The sequence below is a fragment of the Neomonachus schauinslandi genome, chromosome 11 (assembly GCF_002201575.2).
Source record: "Neomonachus schauinslandi chromosome 11, ASM220157v2, whole genome shotgun sequence".
In the NCBI taxonomy this organism is placed as follows: domain Eukaryota; kingdom Metazoa; phylum Chordata; class Mammalia; order Carnivora; family Phocidae; genus Neomonachus; species Neomonachus schauinslandi.
The window spans coordinates 104,473,060-104,498,396 of NC_058413.1; the positions used below are offsets into that span (position 1 = coordinate 104,473,060).

The 25,337-nt window shown below is 42.1% G+C and overlaps 1 pseudogene; it reads right to left on the bottom strand.

Annotated features, from left to right (window-relative positions):
• Positions 1-229: 229 nt before the first annotated feature.
• Positions 230-2,713, bottom strand: LOC110586337 (annotated as a pseudogene).
• Positions 2,714-25,337: the final 22,624 nt, after the last annotated feature.

Sequence of the window (25,337 nt, forward strand, 5' to 3'; positions counted from 1 at the left end):
TAATGCTATCTTCTGGAAAAAGTTAGGTCTTCCAAGTGGGAAAGTTCAAACAGGGGCCATTAAAGGCAATTATCAATGGCCAGTGTCCTCAATGAGAGGCCTTAGGTCAAGATATTCTGTTATTAAAGGGCCTACATACACTTACAGCTTTTTTCTGGAAGCTGTTTTGAAATTTCTTTCATATTTTTTCAAATATCAAATAGAAGAGAAAGCTTATGTTTAAAGTCTCTTAGGTAGTCTCAATGGTTTCAGAATTATCTGTGGGAAGCTCTGACTTAGCTGTACTGAGTTTGATATATGTGTCCACCATTATTAAATTCAGGTCATGTTTTACGTCAAAACTTATGTTAAGCAAAGCCAAGTTACCTCACCTTTGGCCTGTCAAAGTGTTCGTCAGGTACGCTTTGAGACACTTTGACTTATTTTCATAGCATTCATTCTCAACCCTCATCACAGAAATGCATAGGACCTTCAGCAATGCACAAACATTAGGGAAGAAAATTGATGTCTGGCAGATGGAGGGCTTCATAAATAGTGGATGGAAACTGTATCTTCCCCTTTGTGTTCCCACCTGATTCTTTAACAGACGACTGAGCTGAGAGTGTGCTGGGACTGGGTAAGTCACCTCTGTATGCATCAGCACGGTGCTCCTCCAGTGTATTAAATGGGATCTGTCCCATGACTGAGGGCACCAGGGATAAGCATTTAAGAGCTTTCAGGTGCTGTTCTGAGACTCTCTCTTTCAGTTCCTGAACAGTGTGCCCCACTGTTAGAACACTTAGAGTTTCCTTAGGAACTCTCAGACATTAGCTGAGATTCCAGGTTGCCTTGCTGGGCTCTACATGTAGACATTCTCAGGGAGTTTCATCTGAATACCAAGCTTGGGTACCAAATTTGTGGCTTCCGCAAACCAAAATTTATGATAAACTTCAATATGTTCCATCAATTCATTTAGTGAACAAAGCATTGCAGTCAAATGACTGGCTGCAAAGAGGATATCAGAGGTTTGCCCTTGGAGATTTTTCCCAAAAGCTCTTGTAAAAGATAGAACACGTTCGAGAACAACAATGGTAACAATGAAATCAAAGTGTGTTAGTGCACTACAGAGCACAAATACTTGGACAGCCACAGCTATTCCATCTAGTATTTGTGTCACTCTACTATCTAAACATAAAGCAAGTGCTTGTAGGAGGTCACGAAAATTTCAAAAGCATCATTCCTGACTGTCTGCTGAGGATGGCCAATTTCCTTCTGTTCATTGCCCCTTTCTTCACTGTTCTCAAAGAGGACAGAAATTACATTGCCATGCTCTAAAAGCAGGTGTGATGATTGATTGGAACAAACAACAACAACAACAACGAATTTTGTCAATTGTTTCTAATGCAATGCAACAGATATCCCGTAACAGACCTTGCTTTTGCCAACCACATACTTAAGGCACAGGAAGAGCAGAGTATGTAGATAGCTTGGGAGTATTTCTCTAAAAATCTACAGGCAACAACTTCAATTTTGGAAGAAAATCCACCAGGCACAATGTAAGCCTGGCTATGACAATATCCATGTTTAATCCCCACTTCTCAGTTATCATAGCGTGAAATGGCAAAGCTGAAATTCCTGCACCAGCTTCATAAGGTAGGAAGCCCACAGATTCCTCCCCCAGGTTATGGATTTGTCGACAAGCCTCGCCAACACAGGCAGGTGCTCTTCCTCTGCGATACCCACTACACGGTCAGCCATCATGGAAATCAAGGGAGGGTCTCTCCCGTCCCTGAGGGTTTCTTCCCGAATGTAGCTCTCACAGATGTCTAGCACCTGTGTAGCTCTTCCCTGCTGGGGTCGCAGAGAGCTTCCTCAGCACCTCTTCACCTGAATCCATCTGGCACCCCAGCAGGGCTGCAAAACTATCAGGAGCAGACAACTTCTGGAATTTCATCAGCCACATGTCCATCCAGAGGTAGGTAAGTTTTGGTTTCCCAGAAGAATCAAAATTCCAAATAAAGATTTTGAGTATTCTTTGTTTTCCTTTTCTTCAAGGGTTAAAGGTAATGTCTTCATCCTATTCTTGGCCCCTTTCTTCTGCACTAGGGTTCTGAGCATTGCTATTATTTCTTTGTTTCTGTTCCTGTTTAGAAGTTTCATAAGTTGTTTGTTTTTGTTTTTGTTTTTGTTTTCTGTTTCAGTGTCCTGATTTCATCTTCACCCAATTCTTTTAGTCATTTTCTGTGTCTACTCTGTGAGTTGTTCAGGTGTCTGGTAAGAGCCGATACCTCTGATATTGCTTTATCTTAAAGAACAGTCCTATGGGAGCCTGGGTGACTCAGTCAGTTAAGTGACCTGACTTGATTTCAGCTCAGGTCATGTGAATCTTGGGTTGTGATACTGAGCCCCTCGTCTAGCTCTCCCCTCGGCAGGGAGTCTGCTTGAGATTCTCTTCTCCCTCTGCCCCTCCCCCACCCTCTCTCTAAAACTAATAAATATTAGATTGAAGAACTGTCCTATAAGGACTAGTTCTAAAGATCACAGAGGTCTCTAAGTGTTTGGTATATCATCTATAATGTTTATTTACTTGATCAGTCATTTTATCATCTAAGTTTGCTCTCGCTACAATTATCCACCCACTTCTGGCATCTGGCAGGGTTCTGCAGGAACCTGAGGAAGGGCAGGTCTGAATGCTCTTCCACACACAGTTGGGGGTGGCACAGAAGTTGAGCATCTTCGCTGCCCTTGGCCAGCCCAGCCCTCTCCTCCCATGTCCTCCGAGCAGCCCGCTTGCCTGTCCTCGGCTCAGCAGGTACCTCACGTGTAGTGCTTTTATTCTCAGGAATTTGATTAGACAATCCAAAGAAACTGACTTTTTTTCCTTCTTCAATGCGAGGGGAAAAAAGCAAACTCTTGGGATTATGATAGTATCAGATCTCACAAGCACCTCTTGCTCTTAGACTGAGCTTTCCAGCAAGGACACTGAAATGTAATACATAGTAATCCATTATTTAAATCAAGTATTACGTCAACAGGAGCTCATTTGTGTCTCACAACATTAACACAATTCAAAATTATCTCCACATCTGTCATTCTTTGCTAACAATAGCAAGTTGCCTCTTAGTTCTCCACCACCATCTAGGAATTAATTCACTAGAAACAGAACCCAAGGAGAATTTAAGAAGGCTAATGTCCTTCCCAGACCCATAGTAAGTTGCTACTTCAATAGTGACAAGCCAGGAACCCTCTTTAGCTGCACTGTACATGAGAGAGAGAGAAGCAGTCTGTGGAATTTACTAACCCAAAGACCTGGGCATACCTCTGTTATAACATTTATCACAGTCCTGAAGTTATTTACCTACAAACACAACTCCATCATTAGACAGCAAGGCCCTGGAAGGCAGGCATCATGTTTGATTTCTCTTTCTACTATCTAGAATAGATGCATCATAAATAAAAGCCTCATACATACTCACTTCCATTAAGAGCTTTTAGCCTCCTTCCAAAGTTGTGCCCGCAGAGAACTAAGTAGATGGATTTGAGTTTTGCTTTTTCCCTGTCCTCTGGTTCATCTTTCTGCGGAGGTGATGATGAGCAGAGCTCCCAAAGGCAAGGTGTGTGCAGGGTGATATCTGAAAGTACTTCCTAACACGTCCTTACCCCAAATTGCAGACTAGAGAAAGAGGGACAGGCAAGGAAGCCATCAGCGGAAAAGGGATAGGGAACAAACACTCAGTGAACAGCTACTATAATGTTTGCATTTGCAAACATGATCCTACTTAATCCGTGGCACACCGCTATGGGATAGAGAATTATCTCCATTTTACAGAGGAAGAAAATGAGAGGTTAAATAATTTGTTCAAGGGCACACAACAACTAAGTGCTGAAACCAGAATTCTAACCCAAGTTTGCCTGTCTGCAAAGCCTGCTCCTTCCATTAATCCAAGGTGCCTCTTCGGAAGATACTGAGTAGATAGCCACTGGACTTGTGGATAGACCCTCCATGGGCTGGGCCCATGCAGCAGTGACCTTGTCTGGGTCCATCGAGCCCTAAAGTTAGAAGGTTCGTGTCGTAGAAAGGGCAGAGCTGGTATGGCCTAGGCATTCCCTAGGACCCACAGAGTTAACTTGCTCTTTGCTGAGGTTGTGGCTGTTTTGTTTTCAATGAGCAGTGGGTGGGTGAGCTGTAGTCCACTCCATGCAAGGCACCGAGCTCCTATTGTTTGTTTCTATACCGATAAAATGTGTTCGATGCTCTACACCAGGCCTCATATAATTAACATGTGTCTATTTGCAAGCCAATTGTCGAAAACTCACAAAGAATTCACCTCCACTTCTTTCTTCCAGCCAGGGCTTTGGCTCTATCTGGGATGTCAAGTGGGACCACATGGGAGCCTGAGATTTTCTTCTTACACAGCCCATCCTCTCTAAAGATTTGGCAACAGAAGCTGTCCTCAGAAGATTTACAGCCTGGAGCTGGAGACCTGCCTACTCCTGGCTGGTTTCACATGAAGAACAAAAACCCCAAACACCACCTAACAGAGGGAATGGGATCCATGAGCTTTCGGAGGTAACTCGCGGAAGTGGCCTGCCTAGAGCTTACTTTCCTACTACACCTCTGCTTAGGAGAAGCCTCTCAACAATCTCATTAAGGTACTCAGTTCTTTTGAGCATTTTTTAACATTGCTGTTCTGCGGGCTGCACAGTAATCATGGAGAGCAGAATTGGCACCAGTGAGCAGTAGCTATAAGAACAATTCCCATTGAACATAAGACCAAACTTCCAAATAACTATTGGTGAATGGGGAAGTAGTTGAACTGGAAGAGATCTGGGATTAAACTCTAGTAACTTCCAAAGTCAAAGTTACAATTCCATGATTTTAGATTTCCAAATGTAACCAGTTACCTTGCAGCACCTAAGGAGAGGGGATATGGGAGAGCTAAGTTTTATTTAAATCTTCCAGCCTAGAGGGCTGTGACCTAGTGGTTCTCTTGGTGCAAAATCTTGTTACGTCCAGCATGGTCCTGAGCACCTGGAAAAAGGTCTGCAGGGGATCAGGATCCAAATAGGCTTCAAGGGGAACAGCTTTTGAGAGAAGGAGGTCAGTGAAGAATGGGTTACCTTGAACTCAGTCCTGATTCTCTAAATCAGAAAGACAAGCCCAACCCACAACCACCGCCCACAAATGAAACAAATCTCTGATGGCAGAATCACTGCTTATAAGCCCTTAAAGCCAGAGCTGAGGCTGACTTAAAATCAGAAGGTTGTAGAACAAAGACAGGGGTTGGGGGGAGGTTAGGAATGGGCAGGCAGCACGGGGAAGGTATGGAGCATGCCTGGTCTAGGCTGAATCTCCTGGGCCTGGATTCCCACAGCAGGCCTGCATGCTGTGCCGACCTTGAAGCTGCAGACTCACTCAACACCAGAGATAATGACCTTCTCCACCTTGACTTTGCTGGGGGTCAGTCCCACTGAGTGTCTGTCTGCAAAGGTGCAAATACCTGATCAGATTCTCTTCCTGCCTTCCTCCCCATCTCCCAGGCTCCACTAGTATCGTGTGGGAAAGTATGTCACACTTCATGGAAGGCTTTCAACGTCTAAAGGCCAAGTCTACTTTCCCCTGTCACTTGATTTCTCTGTCTCCTTTTTGATTTACCATGACACGATGGCATTCATTCTGTCTGACCTGCAGAAACAGCAGGATGCTTTATAAAAGGCACTGGCTGGGGCGCCTGGGTGGCTCAGATGGTTAAGCCTCTGCCTTCGGCTCAGGTCATGATCCCAGGGTCCTGGGATCGAGCCCCACATTGGGCTCCTGGCTCAGCGGGGAGCCTGCCACTCCCTCTCCCTCTGCTCTCCCCCTGCTCATTCTCTCTCTCTCTCTGTGTCTCAGATGAATAAATAAAATCTTTTAAAAAAAAAAAAAAAGGCACTGGCTTTGGGATCTGGCAAATCTGGGTCTGGAATCTGTCCCTGCCACTTAACCAACCACGCAACCACGGATTTATTTCTTAAGCTCTCTGAAACTCAACCTCAATTTGTTCATCTGTGAAATGGGAATCATAATAACTCCCTGAAAGGAAGGCCACAGAATTGGGATCAGTGAGGATTCCAGGGTGAGAGTTATAGGAGATACCCAGAGATGTTCAATAAATGTTGACTCTCTGTCTCTTTCTTCCTTCTGTGCCCCTTAGACTACACCGTGTCCTTTAAGAAGCCAGATTCTCTCTCTGACAGGGTGTGACACTTTAAAAATAGAATACATTTTCAATGATGGTTATGTGATCTATATAAAATAAAGCACCTCCTGCCAACTAAATAGAGGAGAGCATGTACTCATTCCTGTTCTAATTTAATCTGTCTGAGTGCCTGGAGGTCTTTGCAAGCGAGGTAAATATTGTTTTCGCTCTGACCTTGGTGCAGCGTTCCCATTGAATTTGTCTCAGTTTGTCCTTTTGATGCCAGGCTGATGCCTTCCTAATAGATTGAAAGCACTTTGTTGAGAACAGAGATTAGTGAGATCTAATAATCAGTAAATACCTGTCTACCCTGGACAATCAGAAAGTGGGATGGGCTGGGTAACTTGCTGTTCTGCCTAATAAAGAGATAGCGCATATGTCTGGATTACTCGTTTTCAAAGAATGGAACCCATCGAGACAGGAGACCAGCACGGAATATGAAGAGATACTTGGTGATTTGGGAGCCCCCTTGGAGGCTGGTGGGGACACAGAGCTCACGGAGAGGAGGTAACAACTCAGGGGCAGAAGAGAGTGAGCAGAGCCGGGTTCTCATGAGCTCTGGGTATTTTTCTAAAGCATCTTCGATTCTGATGTATTTACTTTTGCTTGTTTCTTCTTCACGAAGATTTAGAGAAAACATTTGTTCTAGGCTTTCCTCCGTGAAATAAAAAAAAAAAAAAAAGAATTTGCAGTTAATGCTTAATTGGACAATTCAGTGAAAAACAACTGTTCATGTCCAGTGGGCTGCTGATGAATGGGTCAGTACAGGTCAGACCTTCCCACCCTCTGGCTCCATGTGGATAGATCCAGATATTCAGGAACTAAAGTGCTGCCTTGATTTCCAGATAACTTATTTTCCTTAGAAGTCATTTTTTTCTTTTTTCTTTTAAAGCAAATGTGTATTCATTGTAAAACATTTTAAAAAATACAGCCAAGAGAAACAAGAAAAAGAACAGTATCTGTCGTTTACCACTTGGAGATGACTATTAATACTTTGAGAGGATTTTTTTGGGCATAAATAAAGATATACGTTTAAAAAATAGATTCATGAAATATAAACTGCAATGGTATCTTTTTTGCCTCTCAAAAAATAAATATGTCACAATCATCTTTCTATGTTAATATTCTTCCTCAGCATACATTTTATTTTTTAAAAACATTTTATTTACTTATTTGAGAGGAGAGAGGGAGAGAGCACAAGCAGGGGAAGTGGGGGAGGGGGCCGAGGAAGAGGGAGGAGCAGACTCCCCACTCAGCAGGGAGCAGGACAAGGGGCTCGATCCCAAGACCCTGAGGATCATGACCTGAGCTGAAGGCAGAGGCTTAACCAACTGTCAGCCAGGTGCCCCTCCACATACATTTTAATGAATGCAAAGAATTCCATGTATCATAAACCATATTTATTCTGAAATCTAGCAACACCCTCATAAGCAACACTATTGTCTAAAAAGGGGGAAAACCACTCTATAAATCTTTGCTTACATCCAAATTTATTCCCACTGAATCATTTCTTTGGAGTGGAAATGAAGGACCAAAGTCACTAAAAAAAAAAAAAACCAAGAAAACCTTATATATCACCAAACTGTTTTTCAAAGATTTGAACCAAAGGATGTACTCCACGGACCGTATACTGCCATTTATATGCTGGTTCCCAAGAAAATTGTGACATTCTTGATGTCCGGGAGCGTGTCATTCATCTTTTCATCCAACCTCTTTATGTTTTTGGACATTAAGTCACTGAAGTATTTGTTGAATGAATGATGTGATGATTCATTGTTTAAACAAACGTATAGCATAAGTTTGTATAATGTCTCTGGGGCTCGGTTTTCTCTTTTGCAAAATGAGAATTTTAGGTTATATGCTAACATTCTGTGATTTCACATCTCTTGTATGAAAAGCAATGACCTAGATACCTTAGAGGAGATTAGCGATATACAAAATCCATAACCATAGTTATGGGACCTGTAAGCATATATATTTCATATGTAAGCCAATTATAATTGTACAGGAACATACAAAGATGTGCTAAATATTCAGGGAGAATAAGGCTGGATGACATGACAGGATATTCCAGGAAGATGATGCTCAGCTAAGCACAGATCACCAGCTTTCTATCTGGGAAAAAAAAAAAAGTATTTTCCCCATTCTGGATTTTGTGTTTTATTGGTATCTAAAAAACAGGAGGTAACATTATCTTGAGATTCAATTTCCGTAGGTAATTTCACCCAGGACAAGCAAGCTTATCCTACTAGATTTTAGGAACATTTCAATCACTTTTAAATTACCCAAGGTAAGATTCTATCTGTTGACTTTCATACTCCTAGACCTCCTGGTTCATTGGCAGTAAATGTCTATAGACCTCTCTAAACTATCCATGTAGCCATCATGCCTACCTTCTGTAACACTTCCTTCTCCAGGCCTCCCTACTTTACAGAAATATTTGGCTCCCACCATCACTCAATTTATTACTTACATAATTTGTGGTTATTTATTGAAAATCTATAATGTGCCTTTTAATCTACTAGGAGGAAATGAGGCAGTGTGGTATACACTACAATGCCAAGCCTAACCATGATCCGCCAGACACAAGGAGGAAGAAAGCACCTCCCTCTGGGAGCTAGGGGAAGTCTCACAAAAGAAGATTCTTGAAGATGATACTGGAAATGATTCTGGAAGAATGAGCTCAAGCTTGCCCGGTGGAGGGAACTGTGCGGATGACAGTAGAGAATAAGATTCAAGCAGAGATAAATCACAGAAAGTCACAGAAAGGGGACAGAGAATGGTTGTCCATCAATCTCCCCCAACTCATGGCTCTTTCCACGCCACCCCCACAGTTCACCTTATAGGGTCAGCTGGGGATCTTCCAGTCATCCCATTTCAGTCACCTCTGACCACCTGCTTCATCCCAAATGCCTCCACTCTCCTTCTCTGGGCAGACCCTACCAGATCCAGCCTCTGTAGCACTAGGTCATTTAGTCTCAAAGTGGCAGCCACTTTACTCTTTGGGTTTAAGAATGTCTCTCTTCCTGGAAGAGAGACACTTCTATAGCAGTGTGAATACCCTCAGAGAATTCCTTCCAGGTTCCGAAGCCATGTTTCTAAATGCGTGTCTTTGTCTGGCTTTGGTAATCAGGACAATGCTGCCCTCACAAAATGAGTTCGGAAGCGTTGGCTCTTTTTTAATTTTTGGAGAAGTTTGAGAAGGATTGGAATTAATTCTTTTTTTAGTGTTTGGTAGAATTCACCAGTGAAGCTGTCTGGTCCTGGGCTTTTCTTTGTTGTGTGGTTTTTGATTCTTGATTCTATCTCCTTACTTATTATTGATCTGCTCAAGTTTTCTTTTTTTTTTTTCATTATTCTTTATAGGTTGTGTGTTTCGAGGAAGGTATCCATTTCTTTGAGGCTGTTCAATGTGTTGGTACATAATTGTTCATAAGTAGTCTCATCATTTTTATTTCTGGGCATCAGTTTTAATGTCACTTCTTTCATTCCTGAATTTCCATCTTCTTTTTTCTTTGTTATTCTAGACAAACATTTGTCAATTTTGTTTATCTTTTCAAAAACCAACTCTTAGTTTTGCTGATTTTTCCACTGTTTTTTTATATTATTTATGCTCTAATCTTTAATTTTCTTTCCTTCTGCCAAAATTAGGGTTAGTTTGTTCTTTTTTCCTTTGAGCTATAAAGTTCGTTGTGTACTTGAGATCTTTCTTCCCTTTTTTAATGCAGGCATTTGTCACTCTAAATGTCCCACTTAGTTCTGCCTTAGCTCCATCCTATAAATTTCGGTATGTTGTGTTTCCATTTTCATTTGTCCCAAGATATTTTCTGTTTTCCTTTTTGATTTCTTCCTTGACCTAAAGGTTGTTCAAGAGTGTGTTGCTTAATTTCCACCTATTTGTAGATTTTCTAATTTTTCTTCTGTTGTTGATATTTAGTGTCATTCTGTCTTCCTCAGAAAAGATACCTGGTATGATTTCAACCATGCTAAATTTGGTAAGATTTTTTGTAGCCTAACATGACCTATTCTAGAGACCATCCCATGTGCACCTTTTCTGCTGCTGTTAGGTGGAATGTTCTATATGTGCCTACGAGGCCCGTTTGACCTACTACTTCCTTATAGGAAGTTGATCTGATATTCTAGCCATTGTTGCAAGTGGGATATTGAATTCTACTATTATTATATTGACAACTATTTCTCTCTTCAGTTCTGTCAATGTTTGCTATATATATGTAAGTGCTCTGATGTTGGGTACACCACCACCTTCTTCTGTGCCACTCCTCCATGCTAAGGCCCCAAAGAATGAATAATATTGTACTTTCCTTTTCGTGGTTTATTTAAAATATGTTTAAATGTACTACTATCCTTTACTTATCAGCAAGTTGGAGAAAATGAGCATGGAATAAAAGTCCAGGGTCAGGGAGGAAGTTGAAAGGAAGAACAAAGGAATTATCCACACCTATAAAACATGTACAGAAAGCTGAGAAGTGCTGTTTATGCACTTGGGTATGTAAAGAGGGAGGGGGTAGGGGACCAAGGGGACACACAGCCTCGCTAAAGCTGCAGGAGTTTGGAAGGGACAGAAAGACATAAAACTCTAAATCTCTGCATTAAAAGGAATCTTAATTGTCACAAAATACAACGTTACTCATTGCAAGAGAAACACTATCTGGCCATTTGTATAAGTGTTCCCTGCCTAGAATCTCTCCCGGAATACTGGGGGTGGGGGAGAAGAGTGAAGCCAAACTGAAGAAGTTTTTGTTCTTCCTTGAAGATTTATTGAAAGGCTCCTACCTGAGAGGGAAGATGAGAAGAGGAGGAACTTGAGATAAAAATGCATGCTCTGAAGCAGTGACATTTAGCAAACTGATTAGGCAATGACATTAAACAAGCTCCCAGGCCATTTCCAAATGATTTCTATGGGTACCTGTGCTGCTCAGGAAGGCCAGGTTGGAGGTGGGAAAAAAAAGAGACTCTTAATTAAAACCTGAGGGTACTTGCAATAGAAAGTTCAGGGAAGAATTGTTTGTTTTTTCATCAGTATGCCTTTTTCTTAGTTAAAAACAATTTCTTACCCTAAGGAGCATAATGAAGGAAAAATATTTGGCCAGAATAAGTAGAAGGTGTGGATAGGAGGAGGACATTAATGATGTTTCCTAGAGTGAAATCATCTTCCTTTGACTCTTGCCTCCGCCCAGGCAGACAGGTCAGAGTGAGGGCTGTGATTTTATCACAGCAACATAATTCAAATCCCTCTTTGACTGTCCAAAATCATTGTCCAGAAAACGAATGGTATCTGCAAGATGCAGCCAGAGTGAAAGCTCCCTAGCAAGTCATACGTGCTTAGTCAAAATCCCATACACCCCTTCTTTATCATCACCACTGTCTTTTTGCATCTGCTTCTTGCTGCTGGTTTCTGCCTGACGTCTCTGGTCCCCAGCTGCGTTCTATCCAGGACCCTGGATATGTTCTTGCTTCTCATCCCCTGGCTCTTATATTACTTTGGGAGGAAGAGTCTCTGCCCATCTTCAACATAAGACTTTCAAGGCAGCTCTAAACATCCAAATGCGGTTGGCAAATATGTGGCAAGTTTTTATGGGTCTAGTATGAAGCAACAAACATTTACTCCTGTGTTCCACCGGCCAGTTACATGGTCAAAGTTTACTACTGCAAGGGAGGTGAGAAAAGTCTAGCTGTGAGTTTAGGAGAAAAAAGGAAACAGATTTGGTGAACAGCTATGCAGACTCTACCACATTACTTTCTCCAGTTTTCAGCCTAGCTCTCTCCTTGATTTTTACTTTTTGACCCCTTCATGGGGGGATAATTCAGCAAAGTTCTGTTATTTGAAACAACTTCTGATAGTTTGAGCCTGATTCTGGATGATAAACTTCAATTCCTGGGCTCATCTTTGTCAAGTGCCACATGCAACGTAAGAGGTAGGGTCTCCTAGACTCCACAGAACAAGTGGTAAAGGGAAAGGAGGAATCAGGGTGGGTGGCGGGTAGAACAGGCCTGGGATCATCACAGGACAAGCTGCCCAAGAGGGCTCTGCGAACACCTCAACCCTTCAGAGCTCCAGAGGAACGGATGGGTCATTCTCTGAGCATCCAAGCTTCGAACATAAGGAAAGTTTAAGTGAGTGAGAGGCAGGACAGCTCAGGGCCTGGGTTTTGGTTGTCAATCCATGTTTGTGCACTTTTTCATCTCAGGTTCTAGACCAGTTGGAAACAAGACTGTTGCCAGTAATTTCTGCCAAGAATTTGGAGTCATTTATCTTAATCTGTTAGCAATGAGATGAGAGAAACTGCTCCTTACATTTATTTAATCAATGAGAGGCACATGGATTTTTACAGGGATAGCCTTAATGTGAACTACCCAAACTGTTCAGCACCATTAGACACCTCCCTGCCTAAGTCCACATCCAGCATGATTCTTAAAGTAAGAGTGGGATTTTGCAAAATATTCTCTTCACTTAAAGAATCCCCTTCTCTCCAATTGGGCTACTGACATTTTGGGCCAGATAATGTTTTAGTGTGGACAGGGAGCTGTCCTGTGCAGTGTGGGGTATCTAGCAGCATCCTAAACATCTACCCATTAGATGCCAATAGTACTCTCTCCCCCTCCAAGTTACGGCAATAAAAAATATCTCCAGACATTCCCAAGTGTCTACTGGGGGGAGCAAAATTGTCTCCAGCTGAAAACCACTGAGGTGGAGAGAGGTACAGCTTGAGACTTTCTAGAAGAAGAAATTCCAAAAACATGTATCTTCCTGGCCTATCACAAAAGTAAGTACTTATTTACAGGCGCCAGGATAGTAGGTACTCATTAACATCCCTGTTTATAATTTGTTCATTGGTTGATTAATCATTTGGTTAAAGTTCAATAAAATTAAGGACTATAAATGTGTTGATGAACTGGACGTGAGAGGAATGGCAGCATAGTGTTGAAAACAGAAGCTCCTAAGAAGTCACGAATAAGAGAACTGATGTGGGATATAAACACCTCCTATTCGCCAAGCATGATGTTTTACATAAAAATATGCATTGTTTCACCTAATTCTTGTAGCTACCCTTCCAAGTACATTATAAATAATCAATAAATGTCATCAATTACAGTAATATCAGTTACGGAAGATAATATCCCAATTTTCAAATAAGAGAATTGAAGCTCATCATGGGTACCTAACTTGGGTTTACAGAGACGGGATACGGCAGAGTTGTGATTCAAACTCAGGGCAGCCTTTACCTGCAAACCCACCCTCTGTCTACAATAGATCTCACCCATGAAGTCCTTGGTAGCCTCTCCACGTTCTCAGGGCGAACAACAGTCATCCAGGGAAAGATTTTACATGTGCATCATCAGCAAGAGAAAGCGCTGGGAGTGTCAGGGCCCAGCAGAGACACTGCAAGTCTGCATTAGGCCAATCAAGAATTCTCTTAAGGAGACACTTGGAGTCTATACCATAGAGACGACAGAAAGAAGAAAGGAAAAGAAAAAGAGAGCTATTGTTGCCAAGAGCAAATGAAGGCTTCAACCAAATATATTGTAATTATTTCTACAAAGGTGGAGATAAAGAACCAATGTTTTATCCTTGAATAGATTTCAATGACTCTCAGGGAAATTTTTGATCAGGGTCCAGTCTTTCTTCTGCTTTCCATGAAAACCCAGTAAATATACCATCCAAATAAAGATACCAGCACCTGCCCATCTCAATTAATCATAGTGCCATGACACAGTCCTTATTTCAAATGCCTGAGAATTTGGAAATACTCACTGACTGCCTACTCCAAACCCACAGCACCCCTTCGAACTACTCTCACAGCATTCAGACCCATTTCTGGACTATCTCTGGGTACACGGTAGAGGTGAATATATGCAGCGGGCAATAAGCATATCAAAAGATGCTCTACATCATATGTCATCAAGGAAATGCAAATTAAAATAACAATCAGATACCATTATACACCTATTAGAATGACCAAAATCCAGAACACTGACAACACCAAAGGCTGGCAAGGATGTAGAGCAGTAGGAACTCTGATTCATCACCGGTGGGAATGCAAAATGGGTACAGCCACACTGACAGACAGTTTGGCAGTTTCTTAAAAAATTAAACATACTCTTACAATATGATCCAATAATTGCACTCATTGGTATTTACCCAAAGGAGCTGAAAACTTATGTCCACACAAAAACCAGCACATGGATGTTTTTAGTAGCTTTAGTCATAATTGTCAAAATTGGAAACAATGAAGATGTGCTTTAGTAGGTGAATGAATAAACTATGGTACATCCAGACAATGGACTAGTATTCAGTACTTTAAAAAAAAAAAAAGAAGAGTTACCAAGCCATGAAAAGCCATGGTGAAAACTTAAATGCATATTACTAAGTGAAGGAAACCAAGCTGAAAAGACTGCATACTGTATGATTCCAACTATGTGATATTCTGCAAAGGCAAAACTATGAAGAGAGAAAGATGATCAGTGGTATCAGGGACTGGGGGAGAGGGAAGGATGAATAGGCAGAACACAAAGTTTTAGCGCAGTAAAAATTGAAATTGCAGACCCTTGGGCATAAGAGTAAATGCTTCCTGTTTTAAGCTGCTAGTTCTTGCAGTGGTTTCTCACACAGCAATTACACGGACAGAAGCACCAAACAAGTAGCCCCTAACAACTGCATACACACGCACACACACAAACTTGTATGATACAAATTGGCCTTAAAAGGAGATAAAAAAACTGAAGTGGAGAACGGAGAGAAAGATTTTTAATAGCACAGAGGTAGACAGAGGCCATTGCAGGTAAAAAGCTTGGCAAGAACAAAGATAATGTAGCTGGAAATGGTGAGGTGCTTTGGGAGTCTGGTAAGGAGCCATTCTGGCTCAAGAAAAGATTTTTGCAGTTTTCTTGTTTTGGCATAAACTGCAAAGGTGGGCTGGGGTGAGCCTGTGAAAGACTCTGAATGTCAACCTGAGGGAATCTGACCTGTATCCCAGGAGGAGTAGTTAAGAAAGACCAAAGCTGCTTTTGTGAGATGGGACTGAACAGGCAACTTGAAGCAAAAGCTCTTTGCACAAGTCTTAGAAACAGGAGTTGGAGGCAATTCTTGGGGAGAGTGATTTCAAAAAAGAAAGGAAATAAATTCTTTTACATAGGGTGAGGTGGCTCTGTTGTGTTGTGTGTTTATGTGAAGAGACCCCACATGGCTCCTAATAAAGACATTTTCAAGGTTCAGAAGATGGATATCTGAATTAAGCCGTAGATCAATAGAGGAGGCTGAATTAAATGTCTGTAAATTTCCCTAACATGGAACATTCTGAATCACCTCCTTGTTACTGATGAAAAGGCAGGCAGGGAGCAGGAGAAGGAGATACCCTTCAAGCTGGATTTTTCTTTGAGGTGTTCAGAGCCTCGGGAGCTGCCATGTGCAAAATGATGTGCTCCCTGAGAGAAACCATCCAGAACAGGTCCTGAAGCTAAAATCTTAATCCCTTTTTGCAATAAACTCCCTAATCCTATAGCTAAGAAAACCAGTAAAGTTCAAGAGAGAAGGATGGGGCCAGCTTGAGGCAGGATTTCATTAGAGACACAAAGGTCTAAAGTTTGAAATTGCAAATCACAATCTCAATCTGTCAGTCAAAGGCAGATAAGAAAGGGCATTTTATGCAGAGTCCTTTCTTGGGGAAAACTGCTAAAAAAAAAAAAGAACATGCCCAGATGGCCAGTGCCTAAGGGAATATGAGATGGGCCTACAGGAAGTCAGGCAAAAGAAGATAAAATAAATTTCACATGCACTGTTTCTTATTGCCATTTCTTCTTTGTATAGTTGCTATGGGAACTGTGTTTTGGAAGCTCTCTAAGGCTATGTCTCTCCAGTGCAAAGCCATCAAGCATTTGGACCGAAATGACCAGTCAATTTAATCCAACTGGTTTAACTGATTTATTTCCAACGTATGCTCTCCCTCACCCATGGCCAAATTGAGTAGCTGCTGAACTGAACTTGGTGGCATCTTGCAGAAATAAAATTATGGTTCACCTGGTTGTATGGATTTGCATTCCATCCTAGTGATAAGACTATGCCATTGGAATATGCCTTCTCCTACTGGGGCCCTGTGCATTTGGGGATTGCAAGCAGCTCTAGAAGGGTGTCAAGGGTGACTATGAAGGCAGGAAAGGACTAATGGAATAATTCATTCACTGATGTGAAGGATTTAGGCTCTCTCTCAAATGGGGGAGTGGAGAAAAGCAGGGCCTGAGAGGCCAGGTAACCAAGCAGAAAAGATCCAAGACTGAACAGCTGCCTGAGGCAAGGCAGAGCTGAGAGAGAGAGAGAGAGAGAGATGGAGACACCAGCACTCAGAGGAGACCCGAACACTGAGGCCATCCTATCCAAGTCAGAGGCTACTTATCAAGTCACTGCCCAGACTGTTACTGAATTGCAGACATGGGCTACATCCTCTGCTGCCACCTTCTTTCTGGAATCCAGCCAATCTTTCTGAGTCTGGCAGCACATCACTAACCTGCATCCTTCATGTGGCCCTGACGTGACATCAGGTTATGCTTCTGGACAGGTGATGCAAGTTGCTATTTTCCATCAGATGCCCCCAAGCTCTGGGCACCTTTGCTGACTCAGCATCAAAGAATTAACCCTCTTTGGCCCCACCCCACATCATCAACCCAAAGTTCCTCGCCCTTAGTCCACACCTGCTGTCTGCCTAGGTCTTCAGCCTGCCTCCTCCAGGATCAGAACTCACCAGGAACCAGAACACCATCTCAGTGTTGCTGTTTTACAATCTCTCTCTCATTCTCTCTCTCTCTCTACCCCCCACAACCACCAATGAAGAAAAGAGCAAAAAGGAATAACTACACATAAGGCAATAGAGAAAGCCAGATTTATAAAACCCATATTCATGTAGGGTTTTCTTTGTGGGAAATACTGAAGACATGTCAGTATAAATCTTTCATGAGCAGAACTGGCCTGTGACGTCATGAGGTGGCTTACAGCGCTTTCCTGTTTATATATTATCCTACATCTTAGTTGCCAGAACCCTCTGGTCTTCCTAACTCTCTACCATTCCCAATACCCCCAACCACATGTCCTGTGACCCAGGCGGCTTCAGGCTGCCATGGCCTCATTTTTCTTATCAAATGGACCACTCCTGGGCCTCATTCCCTGAGAGACAGGGCCCTTCCTCAGTGAAATGTGTGTTGGGTAGAAAATTCGTGAAACGCTCTGCCCCAGACAAATTATTCCATGAGAGTCCCTTTTATTTCAACTGTAAAAAAAACACCTTGGGAAAGGAAATCAGAGGTTGTCTGTTGAAAGAGATGTTCCTAGTAAGTCAGATGCAGTAGGGAATTATTCCCATCTTTCAAAAAACCGTGCTTGCTGTTTTCTAGAGACCAAAACTCAGTGCCCTGCTCAATAAAAATCAGTCTAATTGTAAATATTGAAAAATATAATGATGAAAATAAGCAATAACTGATATACCACTGGAGTTTATAAAACGCGTGCACACACACCCCTCCTTGATTTCCATCTTAACCTAGAAGGCATATTTGATTTTACCGCTGAGTCTCAAAAACAGTAAATTGCTAACCTGGCCTTTCTGATTCCAAACTTCATCTTCTTCCACACACTACAGGCAATCTCTGGTTTCCTAACTCTGGGTTTTCCTGCCGTTCCAGCTGGTGGTTTTGCAGCCAGCATTTTTTCTTTTTTCATTTTGTATGTAACTGCCTGATACACGATGAACTCAGAGTTGGCCTCCGCCTCTAAATAATAACTTTACTGTATTATTCATATATTAATAGATTTATTATTTAAAACCTTTCTCAGACAGAGACAAATACTGTACAATCTCACATGGGGAATCTTAAAAAAAAAAAAAGAACTCATGAGATACAGCAGATCAGTGGTTGTCAGGGATTGGGGGCAGGACAGTGAAGGAAGGTGGCCAAAGGGTACAAACTTCTAGTTTTATGATACATGAGTTCAGGGGACATAATATACAGCATGGTGACTATAGTTAGCAATACCATATTGTATATGCGAAAACTACTAAGAGGAGATCTTAAAAGTTCTCACCAAATACACACAAAAAATTGTCACTATGTGAGGTGATGGATGTGTTAACCAATCTTACTGTGGTGCTTATTTCACAAAATAGACATGTACCAAATCATCATGTTTTACACCTTAAACTTACACAATGTTATGTCAATTATATCACAATAAATCTGGAAAAAAAATAAAGTTTTCAGGAGGTTGTACCCATGAAACTTGCTTAAATTTTATATTAAACAGGGGCACCTGGGTGGCTCAGTCCGTTAAGCGTTTGACTCTTGATTTTGGCTCAGGTCATGATCTTAGGATCTTGAGATCAAGCCCTGTGTTGGGCTCTGCACTGGGCATGGAGTCTGCTTAAGATGCTCTCTCTCCCTTTCCCTCTGCCCCTCCCCCTCTCTGCACTCACTCACGCACGCTTTCTCTTTCTCTCACACACAAAATTTATATTAAACAGATTAATTTTTCTGAGCAATAAACTGCACTTAATGTCTACTGAAGTTTCTCTTATTGTTAATAAAACACTTCCCCTACCCATCTTGCCTTAAATTATTTTATAGCTCTGTGTATCTCCCCAAGTACAAGACCAGATAAATTTGGGATCAGACTTCCACAGTGATATGAACCAGCTGAAATCACTGATCACTAATGATGAGGCTTGCAAGTCATTATTCCAAATGTGACTAGATTTATGGATCTAGGGCTTTAATCACTTTGATCTATTGCTAGATTGTTGCTGGGGTGTGCTTGTGTGTGTGAGTGTGTGCACGCATGAACATTCATTAGAGGAATGGTAAGGAGGTGGGTGGCTTGGGAGATGAGGCATTTGGGGAAACATCAGCCTGTCTCTCTACCTGTTAAATATGTAAGAATATTCTAATGTTTCCTGAGTTTCACATTAGCATAACCCAGTAATGATGGTGATTTTAAGAATTTAATTTGGCAGGTGACTGATTTATAATTTGATCCAATCACTTACGGTATTTTTAAACAAAAATAATTAATAACAGAGGGAGATGTTCTAATTTAAAAACTAATGTCTGCCCAAGAAAAATGCACTTCTCCCTGGATTTTCATAATGATATTATGACTAGGCTAGGACACATCCTAAACACCTAACTGAACGATAGATCAGAAGTGCCAGTTGGGCTGAATGTGTTAGGTAAATGACATACTTTTCCACAGGACAAGGAGATATCTACTTTACTGGCATGGGCAAAACATTGCCTCTGATGTCTCCTTCAGAGCTAAAGGCCAAACAGCAGGTCTTCAAGGACTAGAGAGGGAGGAGCATTATAGTCCCACTTAGGATAGATCCCGTGAGACTCAAGAGCTAGGATTCTAGGCCAAATTGCTCTACCACTGATAGGAAATACCTACAGTTTTCTTCTAGAAAAATAAATTGCTCCATGAACAGTAATACATACCCTATACTGAAGCAGTTTTAATCTTGGGGAATTTTAACACTCTGAACTGATTGTACAGGATGGTCTAATAAGCTTGCAGATTAAAATGATAAGCTGTTGGGGGCACTGATACAGTCTGTTGACCCAGAGTTATTGTCAATGGGGACAAGGATCCAGCCTCTCTCTAAGGCAAGCTTTGAAAATTGATTAGTAATTCTGCTTTTCCATATTTGCAAATGACACAGCCAATGAAGAGTTAGTATCCAAAATATATATAAAGAACTTATAAAACTCAACACCCCAAAAACAAATAATCCAATTAAACAATGGCAGAAGAAATGAACAGACCTTTCTCCAAAGAAGACATCCAGATGGCAAACAGATACATGAAAAGATGTTCATCATCACTTTACCATCAGGGAAACGCAAATCAAAACTACAATGAGATATCACTTCACATCTGTCAGAATGGCTAAAATCAAAAACACAAGGAACAAAAAGTGTTGGCAAGGATATGAAGAAAAAGGAACTCTCATGAAGTGTTGGTGGTGGGAATGCAAACTGGTGCAGACACTGTGGAAAACAGTATGGAGTTTCCTCAAAATGTTAAAAATAGAACTACCCTATGATCCAGTAATGATAGGACTGGGTATTTGCCCAAGAATACAAAAACACTAATTCAAAGGGATATATGCACCCCGATGTTTATTGCAGTATTATTTACATTAGCCAAATTATGGAAGAGCCCAAGTGTCCACAGATAGATGAATGCATAAAGAGGATGTGGTGTGTGCACACACACACACACACACACACACAGGAATATTATTCAGCCAGAAAAAAGAATGAAATTTTGCCATTTGCAACAACATGGACGGAGCTAGAGAGTGTTATGCTAAACAAAATAAATCAATCAGAGAAAGACAAATACCACATGATTTCACTCATATGTGGAATTTAAGAAACGAAGAAAAATGAACAAAGGAAAAAAAGAGTGAAAGAAACAGACTCTTAAATATGGAGAACAAACTGATGGTTACCAGAAGGGGGGGTGGGGGATGGGTGAGATAGGTGAAAGGTATTAAGAGTACACTTACCTTGATGAGCATTGAATAACGTATAGAATTGTTGAATCACTATATTGTACACCTGTAACTAATATAACATGGTATGTTAACTATACCGGAATTTAAAATAAAATAAAATTTAAAAAAAAAAAATTTTTTTTAAGTAATTCTACTTTTCTTCCCAGCAGAGAAAAGAGGAAGAAGCTTTTATACCCTTTTTTCCCCAGTAGAGGACTGCAGCCCAGCACATGGCCCCTTACATAAACTTTCAGGCTGTCTTGATTCCAAAAGACACAAAGAAATAAGGAAGAGGACCATCTGTCCCCTGGATTCTGTGCAGAGGGGAACAGGTCCAGGTCACTGGGGGAATGAAAGGAATAAACAATCAATACAAGACAGTCCTCTTTTCCTAGGATCTTTTCCTAGGATGCTTCTTCCTCTCTTCAGCTTCAGAGGCCTTGTTAGTCAGCCTCCACTTGAGACCCTGAGGAAATAAGGAACAATCACATACCACTTTCAGGCCAGGATTCTGGCACCCCAGATTACTCTGACACATAAGTAGGGACCAACGTCGAACCAAACCATGGTCAGCCACCATGGTAAAAACAATTAGATCACGATTCTGCAGACCTACCCCTACACATCATTTGGGTTGGCAAAGGACACAGGGCTTTGTCCTGAGACGGAAACAATATCCCACACTCTATTATCCACGCCTGGTTCCTGGCCATCCCTGGGAGAAACTCACTGTTCTCCTTTTCGCTGAAAAGGAATGAGAGTCAGCAGTGCACGCTGCAAATGCTCCTCTCTCCTCCAACCAGCTCAACAAGCGACCCACCTGGGACCCACCTCTTGACATCTCTTAGCAAGTACTTGATGCCCTGAGAGGATCACCAGTGTTGTCTGCCACAGAGGGATCAGCCCCCCGAAATCCATGCTCTCCCAGAGTATTACACTACAACTCAACTAGCTCCTACCATGTGGCTAGGTGTGTGTGAGACACAGAGTCAGTAAGAACTATTCTGGCTTGGGGCGCCTAGGTGGCTCAGTCGTTAAGCGGCTGCCTTCGGCTCAGGTCATGATCCCAGGGTCCTGGGATCGAGCCCCACATCAGGCTCCCTGCTCAGCGGGAAGCCTGCTTCTCCCTCTCCCACTCCCCCTGCTTGTGTTCCCTCTCTCATTGTGTCTCTCTCTGTCAAATAAATAAATAAAATCTTTAAAAAAAAAGAACTATTCTGGCTTTCCAGGCACTCACGGTCTGGGAATGAGGGAATGAGACAAGGACTCAGCAACATTGAATCCATACAGAAGTTAGTTGTAATAAGACAGAAACCACAAAATATATGTGGTAAGGTGGACGGGGTGCATCTCGAGGGGAGAGAGTGCATCAGGTACTCTCGTTATTACTCTCTGGGCTAAGACAGCATTTCTCAAGCTTGGCACTACTGACATTTTGGCTGAATGGTTCTTTGTTATGAGTTCTCTGTACTGTAGGGACATGTAGCAGCATCCTTGACCTCTACGCACTAGATATCAGTAGCACCACCCTCCTCTGTCATGATAATCAAAAATGTCTCCAGACATGTCAAATGTCCTTTAGTGGGCTGACTTGCTGCCAACTGAGAGCCACTTGACTATCACTTTGGAAGAATGTAACTGATTCTATGTATTCAGGGATGGTTCTGCTAATTTCAATGGCATCCCGGCAGTGGTTTTCTATAAATCTATTAACCCACCCCAACCTTCCAAGGATAAATGTAGAGGGATGTCACAGGGGACTGCAGAGATGGAGTCCAGAGAAGGGTGATTTTTTTTCTTATTTCCTAAGAAACCAGTTCAACATCTGGTCAGAAAACATGTGTTAGCCCTGACTGTACACCTTGTATTATGTTAGGTGCTAAGGATGTCAGATGTTACAGATTTATTTCCCAGCTGCTGGGAACTTTCCTGGAAGACATCGTTAAGCTGTTGTCCCTTTTTGGTGGTGGCTGCCTTGGCTGGGAAAACCTGCTCTACCCAAGACCCCACCTCTTTACAGGGAAGCCTGAATCCAATCATTGTGGGGATATAAAGGCCCATTCATTCCCTCCTACTCATGTCAACCGAATGGCCACGCCAGCCCCACGAGCACATTCAATATCTCCCTGTGTCCAATCCTGCTTCCTTCCCTTCCCTTCTTTTTCCTTCCCTGGATGTCAGGATCTCAAAAGCACTCCCTAAGAAACACCCTGCAGGCTGATACCCACCTCACAGTCTGCTTTCCAGCGAACCCAACCTACAACAACTTTGAAGGCACAGCTCCTACTCCCACGTGCTCATACTCACAGGCATGGTGGTGGTATTTTTATTCCCAGGGGCTGTATGTCTAGAGCCCAGCTTCCATCCTCAGCCCTCATCAGTACCCTCAACCTGATGTTTCAAAATGTTGGCTCAGAGGATCATTCCCTCCACAAAGTAGTCAGCACACAATGATCCCTCCAAGCAAAGGATTAAATCCCAGTGAATCTCCCAACGGAAAAACAATTAGATCACAATTCTTCGGACCTACCCCTACACATCACGTGGGTTGGCAAAGGGCACAGGGCTTTATCCTGAGACGGAAACAATATCCCACACTCTATTATCCACGCCTGGTTCCTGGCCATCCCTGGGAGAAACTCACTGTTCTCCTTTTTGCTGAAAAGGGATGAGAGGGGTGACACTCCACAGAGGCAAAGCTAGAACTTTGAAGTTTACCCTTTGGTCTAATTTCCTACAGGTTGACTTTTAACTGCTGCTTCTTTCTGTCCAATTTTAACCACAATGTTTCAAAGGTTCTCTCTCTGCCTACCCAAAATAACTGGCCCTTCTTTGCTCTTTTGTCCTCCTTATTCTCACCTCTTAGCCCAAATAGAAGAGGCCTTCAGGATAACGTTAGGAAAGGAGGTCAGTGCAGTGGATGTGAAATTTCCATTTCAGGCAGCAGCAGCTCTGGCCCTATGCAGAATTATAAAATAAATTGCCTTCATCCCTGGCTCCAAGCTCCCTTTTAGGGACTCCTTTCTAGCCCTAGTTCCAAGGCTCCAACTCTCACTACAGTAGCACCTTATTCAAGTAGCCCCTGTGCCCTCTGCATTTTCCTGCCTCCCTTCTATCCATTAAAATCATTCTTTTAAAAAAAAAAAAAAAAAGTCATCATCATAATAATAAAAATATAAAATAAAATCTTTCTCTTTTTGCCCCATTTATTGGGACCCTGGTAGGTTCTCAGAAGGCCACTTATACATGAATTTGAGCTGTGGTATGACTACATCATAGTGATTTTACGTATTATTCCACAGGGCATTTGTATTTTGCATTTGCATATCATTTATATTTGCCTATCAATCCTCAGGGCCCAAGAATGTTTGGACAGAACTGCTAGGGTTTCATGAAACACAGAGGGGCAACTTGTGGGCAAGGTGAACTTTCTCCATTCCATAAATTACACAGATAAGACAGTTCCCACCACCCATGACTGAACAGAAACTCTAACCACCCTGAGCAATGAGCCAAGTCCACCCCCCCCACACCTGTCACTCCTTGGCAGTGCAAGTAGGCTAACTGGTTCTTCCATTCTCATGCACATGACACTTATTGGACCAATCAACTGAGCCAAGCAAATGAACTCATAAATTTATTTCATGGAAATAAAATTAGGTTGATTCAACTAAGCTGACCAATTTATTGTGGTGCCACTGGGAAAGAAACTACCAGGCCATTTTTCTTTTCCTGTTTGTTTTCCACATGAACTTCTGTAAAGCCTGTTCAGCACTCACTATGTGGCTTAATTAAAATAAGCTTATAACAAATCAGCAGCAGATAATATAACAGCACTAAGTTTCCTCAGAGGGATAGAGGGACTGGCTTTTCAAGCAATCCTGCCATCACCACCCTCAAATCTTCATAAAGCTGTGCTCAGCAAGGGCTCTGGGATGCAAGGGATCCAAGGGGACAACTGAGGAGATACAGGGCTGAAAAGGAAAGAGAAAAAACAGATATTTACCAGACTCACAAATAATTGTACTCAGTCAACCAAAGCTCACCTGAGAGTGAACAAATGAAGGAGAGTCTGGGGGTGCCTGGGTGGCTCAGTGAGTGAAGTGTCTGCCTTTGGTCAGGTCGTGATCTTGGGGTCATGGGATCAATTGAGCCCTGCATTGGGTCTCCCTCTGCCCCTGCACCTGCCCCCTGCCCCCAGCTCTCACTCTCTCTCTCTCTCAAATAAATAAATAAAATCTTTTTAAAGGGGGGGGGGAGTAGAGTCCGCAGGGTTGTGAAGAACCAACATTTGGATCCCAAGCAATTCCCATGAAGCCAGGCTTTGGGGCAGATCTTGCTGGGACTGTAGGTCACATGCTAGCTCCCCATCCACCCTGACGCATCTCCGAAAAGGCAAACACAAGTTACCACAAGTCTAATTAAGGCGATGAAGCCACTTTGCCTGCAAAACACACACAGATCTCTAGAATATTCTGTCAGACACACTTGTGATCACCTTGTTTCATAATGTTTGTTTTCCATGTTAAATCTTTTTTTTCTCCTGGAACAATAATTGTAA